Source organism: Eurosta solidaginis, chromosome 1 (assembly GCF_040869045.1).
Source record: "Eurosta solidaginis isolate ZX-2024a chromosome 1, ASM4086904v1, whole genome shotgun sequence".
NCBI classification, from domain to species: Eukaryota; Metazoa; Arthropoda; class Insecta; order Diptera; family Tephritidae; genus Eurosta; species Eurosta solidaginis.
The window spans coordinates 182,620,750-182,627,812 of NC_090319.1; positions in this window are offsets into that span (position 1 = coordinate 182,620,750).

A 7,063-nucleotide genomic window follows, 5' to 3' on the forward strand; every position below is an offset into this window, starting at 1 on the left:
GATCCGGAATTGGATGCAAGCTTGGAGGGCAAAGATTTTTAAAATGGTGGCCTCTCTTCGTCTTTTGAAGTATGCCCCCAATCCCTATCACTTGAAGAGCCTAACGAAAATGGGAACGACATATCTTGGAAACATTCAGGAGAATTTTCTATGGAAACTGACTTAGACTGTTCAGAACAAATAAACATTCCAGCGTTCACGGGAAATATTGATGACAAGGGCTTATGCGCACAACCAAGCACACGAAAAGCTAAACCTAACTTTTGTTTTTTTTGCAAAAAAAATGCAAACCGTCATAAGCCGTCACCTAGCAAAAGTCCACAAAAACCAGTCTCCAGTCAAGAAATTCGCTTTTCTCCCTAAAGGTTGTTTACAGATTTTGCATATAGTCGACAAGTTCTAATATCACTGCGAAATTATCAAAATCTATGTTAAAAACACTGCAAACACAAAAAAAAATTATATTTCTCAATTTGGCGATCTCTTCTTCTCATTCTTTTCGTAGTTTTACTATTTTTATACCCAGCTATGCTTCGCATAAGGGTATTATAACTTTGTAACTCCCTAAAGGAAACGAGATAGATATAGACTTACATATATCCAAATTATCAGCATCGAAAAAGAAATCGTTTGAGCCATGTCCGTCCGTCCGTCCATCTGTATGTAGGCACGATAACTTGAGTAAAAATTTAGATATCTTAACGAAAGTTGGTATGTATATTGGTTTTTACACCAACTGGTTTCGTATTTAAAATGAGCAAAATCGGACAATAACTACGCCCATCGATATCGAAAAACGCCAAAAATGCTTTATATCAGATTCTGTTCAACACACACGGCTCAAATTTCGTACATAGGGTGTCCAGGGAAACAAAAGAATATTTTTTTGGAATTTTTGGAAAATGGGCGTGGCAGCGCTCCCATATAGATAAATGAAATTACAAATTTTGGAGAGCCATAACTTATAGAGATATTAAGATATGGATACTAAAGTTGCCAGTCTGCCTGGTATTGCCAAAGTTCTTAATTCTGCCAAATATGTCGTAAATCGGGAGATGACCATCGCCACTTTTAAATAAAATTGTTTAAACGGTGTTAAATCATTGTTCGAACTGTAATATTTCTGTCTTTTTCATTGAAATAAGCTCTATTTAAAACTTTGCAATAAAAATATAGCCAATATAATATTATTTTGATAATTTTCAAAACTGGGCGTGGCACTGCCTCTTTTTCGAACTCGGCTATCGAGGCTGTTAATGAGGTGAAACTCGAAAACTAAGTAAGACAACTTTATGGGTGATTTGAATATGTCGATGGGAATAGTAAAAATGAACGAAATCGGTTCATAACCACGCCCACTTCTTCATCAAAATTTAAAAGCAATATTCGAAACATACATAGCTACAAAGTAGGCATGGCACCGCCCACCCCTGCTTCGGAAACATCTTAGAGCTAAGAAAGCCAAGACTCCGGTAAACATAAAAATATGCGAAAGAGATTCTGTACACTTATTATCCTTATCTAGTAACAGCCCAGCGTCAAAATTTTTCCAAATCGGTCAACTGCCACACCCTCCGTGCTATATAAAAGTTACGCGTATATTATAAGGGCCAAAAATTGAGGTAGGTTTGTGAACCAACTGTAGGATTTCTGACGTTTAATATTTAAAATGTGCACATTTTGCCCTGATAGGTTAAAATAAATTTTTTGCTATAAAAACGGGCGTGGCACCGATCTTAAAATAATATTAAAACAGTAGTTGTGGGTGATAACAACCGAAGCAAATAAAAATCCTCCATAAAAGCTGAAAACTTATCGGAAATCATTCCATTGATAATTTTCTAAGATTACATATCATAAACTTTAGAAGATAAAATAATAAAATTGTTTGTCACTGATGTAGGAATAAATATAAATATATAAAATAACTGCTTACCGAAACTCACTAGTGGGTATATAATGTTCGGTTCCACCCGAACTTAGGCTTCCTTACTTATTTTTCCTTAAAATTTAAGATAAATATAAATAATATAAAATATAAATAAAAATTCGGTAAATTTGTATGAGCTCGCCTTAAACTTGATTAACTCTTGCATTCGCTCGTTTAACAATATCTACTGAAATGGTTGCGTGTACTTTTAGCTTTAAACAGGCACTCAAAACCTTACACTGATAGTGAACAAAATCAAAATCAAATATTGAAGTGCCAACGATAGTTTCGCAGCTTTAGTGATACACATAGTTCTCAAACCAGATGCAAATTTCGTTAACCATTTCCTCACGGCTGATAGTTCCCCATATGGTTAATAGAATTGCAGTATGAAAATTTTATTGGGCAGCTGCGGAGTCATAAGTGGGTTCAGCGATTCTAATTTCTAGGAAATTTCTGAATACATAGCTTTAACGCCTTACAAATTTTAGTATAACAAATTAAATTTCTCATTTTCCATAAAATTGGATTAATTTTTTACATGTCCAGGAACTTGAAAAATTGTCAAATATCAATGCAGTTTTTCAGAGAATCGAGTTTTGTGCTTTATTATTGTTTGGCAGGCTAGAAAACTGTACACTCAGTATTCTTATAGAAATTAGTACGTGCTTTCATAATATACATATACGACCAACTACCAACGCGAGGAGATTGGTCATGGAAATCTGTTCCTGGCTCGGCGGGAAATAAGAGGTAGCTTTTTCATTAATTGTTTTCTTTATTTCTTTAGGCAACGAAGAAAGAAAAAAATTATTGAAACTATACGTTTGAAAGGAAATTATTTATATAACACAAACAGAATTTATAATAAAACAGGGGAGCTGCTTGTATCACGACGACCTCAAAAAAATAGATCCGCAGCTCTTTATAAGACCTGTCACCACTGCAAAGGAGTTTTTTCGCTTAGTAGTATTAGAAGGCATCGCCAAAGTTATATGGGCGCTTTGGCGAAAGGAGTACGTTCAAACACTGTTCTTTCCAGGCGTATTGAAGGACGGTTGCATAGTAAGGCCAATCAAACACTTGTCAAGGTAATGGCAGTTTTGAGGGAAGATGATATTGTAAGATTGGCCTGGTATGGTGACCTATTGATTGAATTTGGAAATTGTCTTTGTGAAAAATACTATAAAATCGAAATCGTTTACGGACCCTTGGTCGCCTTCTTGCAACAATGCGAGACATTGATAAAGATATCACAGAATTTAAATCAATCTATCATCCGCGACTCTATAGAACTATGGTAGAGGTGTAGTGTAAACACCCAACAATTTAATCCCAAATATTTAAATCAGTCCAATATGCTACCCTGCTACAAAAATAGTCTAAATGTCCATCAACACATAATATGCATTTGATAATTAATGCCGACATAGTCATTAAAACAGGTGTGTGTACAACACACAACCAAACAAATTCGAATTCCAGCAAATTTGCAAGGTTTGCATTTCCGATAGAAGTCGCAGCTCAATTCAGATGCATAGGTACATATTTTGTGTCGAGTTTTATGTAGGTATGTAAGTATGTATGCTTAAGTTAGATATGCATGTAGGTATGTATGCTTAAATGTAAATATGTATGTAAGAATATGTTTAGAATAATTTAATATAAATAAGCTGAAATATTTGAATAAAGATTCATTCGGAATTCACTCATTAACGTCACAACTCTTTTTATTACATTTTAAACTTTTATATAGCGATCCTGCCTATGATTCTACTGGCTGAATTTTCAGCCTAATTTCATAGCTGGCAAGGATTTTACCGGCTGATTACAGCCTAAGCCTTGTAAAAGAAGCAAATGATGTTTAGCCAGTTTTACGATAATTTACGGGCTTTATAATCGAACTGATGCAGGAGCAGTAGATATGACTAATTTGGAGCACTCAAGAATGACACCATTTAGGAATTTATGGGCTTTATAATCGAACTGATGCAGGAGCAGTGAATACGACCAATTTGGAGCACTCAAAAAATGACGCCATTTAGCAATTTTTATGATAATTTACGGGCTTTATAATAGAAATGATGCAGGAGCAGCGGATATGACTAGTAAAAATATTGATATTACCTTGGAAGGAACAAAACGGTGATAAGGTGGTATAAATGGTGATAAGGTGGTACAACAACAGGACTGGCAGCATAAGTATAAGTATGCATAATAAATATAATCAGCTTAATTTTGAAATAGTTTTAACAATTTAGACATTATTTTTAAGCAGGGAAAATATTCGGGCAACCTAACGGCTGCCTATTGGCAAGCAAAAATTATATTTTTGCTGTAATAAAATTTTTTTTCTCCTACTTATTGAATTATGTTCCCAGAAGAGGACATACAAAATCAAAGCCAGTTTGACCAAATTTTTGTTAAATTAGTTAGATTAAATTAAAATTTGCAAGGAGGTGAAAAGAAAACACCCAAGAAAATCAAGCAAGGCCCTAAGCCAATAACAATTGAAGAATATAGACAGAAATAAGATTAAAAAATTGAGGAACCTAAAGTTCCAAAACCGATAAAATTGAAAAGAAAAAGAGGAGGAAAGCAATTTGCCATTCGAAAAACAATAGCCAGGATTTATGAAAAAATTAATTTAAGCACAAATCAGGCAGAAAAAATTAAACTACAAAAAGAAATCAAGGAATTAAGGAAAAATAGTTACAAAAATAAAAAACCGAATCCAACAATGTAAACATTAGGGTGTTGAAAAATAAAAAAAAAAATAAAATACAATTTTGTAAAACTATTGATTTTAAAATTATAGAAATATCAAGAAAAATTAAAAATTATGTTAAAGGCCCACTTGAGGCCCTTACAAATGAAATTAAAATTTTAGATGAGGAAAAAACTCTAATTTGGTTGAAAAGTCATTGGAAACTTATTGAGATGCCTGGGGAGCCAACAATATGGAATGTTAGGAACCCACCAGCAACAACACCCGAAGAACTATATAGGTACGAAGTCAAATTTATGGGAAGAACAGATTAATATATTGAAAAAAAAGAGAAAAATTGTTTAATAAGAGACAAAAAAAAAAACAAAAAAAATTGTTTTGGGTCATATTTTTTTTTACGATGGGAAGCCAAGAATCAAAACTAGAAAAACCAACGGCAAACGTTGTAAACTCAGTCCAAGTAGTAGATCATACTGAGGCACTAGATACTATCAAAATCATGCTTCTAATAATCTAAGTAGTCAGTTGCATCAGTTTGTTTCTGAAACTCTACTCAAAAGATAAGGTTTAACTAAATTTTAACTGCCATCCCCAATGGGCAAATGGGAAGATATCGTTAAACTACTCATAGAAGGAAAAACGATAGGAGAAAAATCTTACAAATGTATTAATAAAAATACAAAAGTTAAGGCAGAAACAGTAGTAAAGAATCTTAAAATAATAGTTGAAGCATTTAACAAAATAGGAAAAATAATTCAACAGTTAAATGGTAAACTAGACGGCAATCGAAAAGACCAAGCATATCAAATTTTTTCCAGCATTAGAGACAAATTGGTGTCATCTCTGGCAAAATATGATATAGAATTCATAGTACAAACGAGTTCCAAGAAGGAAATAGAAATAGGCTATAGCATATTCCTTCTAGAGTTAGCATCCGATTTAGAAGAGGAACCAAAAGTAGAACAAAAAGAAGAAGAAAAACAGGAACAAAAGGAAATTTTAGCAGAGACGCCAAACTACCAAACAAGAAAACACAAAATGGCTCAAACCGCAGTAGAATTATTGATGGTTTCGTCAATTCTACCTGAGTTTGATGGTAAACATGAGAACTTACATAGCTTCTTAGACGCACTAGATATCCTAGAACAAATTAAGGATACTCACGAGACCATAGCAGTCTCCATGATATAAACTAAGCCCCAGGGAACAGCTAGAAACCTTTTGAGCAATGAAAACTCAATACTAGCAATAAGGCAAAAGTTGGGTTCAGCAATTAACGGTGAATGTGTAGAAGTTTTGACGGCAAAACTCCTAAACGTCCAACAGCGCAGTAAAACAGCTAACCAGTACACTGACGAAATCGAAAAATTAACAAAATCGTTGGAAGGTGCTTACATATCAGACGGTCTTGCACCTGATGTGGCAACCAAATATGCCATACAATCAGCTGTAAAGGCCATGTGTAAGAACTCGGCTAACGAAAGAGTTAAACTGATAATGCAAGCAGGAACGTTCACATCTATGAACGAGGCTATTTCAAAATTCACGAATAGCTGCATTGAAGTCACGGGTAACCCAAATACAGTGTTACGCCTGACGCGCTCACAATGTAATTACCGAAGTAACTTCCGAAGAAGCTACCAAAATAATAATTATCGAGGTAACCAAAACCGAAAATATTATGGTAATACTAACAGATATAATAACAACAATAGTAATAGACAACATAATAATTTCGTATAGACGTAATTTTGGAGGTCAGTCAAGATCATCCAATCAGAGTAACACGAGCAATCTCCGTAATATAAACCAACAGGAAAACCAGCAAACTCCACTCCAACAGTAAATTCTAACGGTAATAAAATATGCACATTCAACTTGCATTTAAACAGCTACATATCTTCCAATACTACCCTAAGTAAGCCAACTTCGACGTTCCTGATAGATACAGGAGCGGATATCTCAATAATAAAGAAGGGTCAAATTGACAGTAATGTCGCAATAAATAACTCACAGATCACAGATTTAAAATGTATTGGCCGAGGCATAACAAGCACACTTGGAACAGTAAAAGCAGATCTATCAGATGATAGTCTTTAATAGGACACAAATTTTACATAGTAGAAGACAATTTCCCAATCCCATGTGATGGAATTTTGGGACTCGACTTCATTTAAAAAATATAATTGCATTTTACAACATCAGCTGAAGAGATATATAGAAGGGAAGTAAAATTTATGTGAAGAAAAGATTAAAATATTGAAAAAAAAAAATGTTAATAAAAAAAAAACAACCACAAAAAATTTTCTTGTCTTCATATTTTTTACGATGGGAGGCCAATAATCAAAAATAGAAAAACCAACGGCAAACGTTGTAAACTCAGTCCAAGTAGTAGATCATACTAA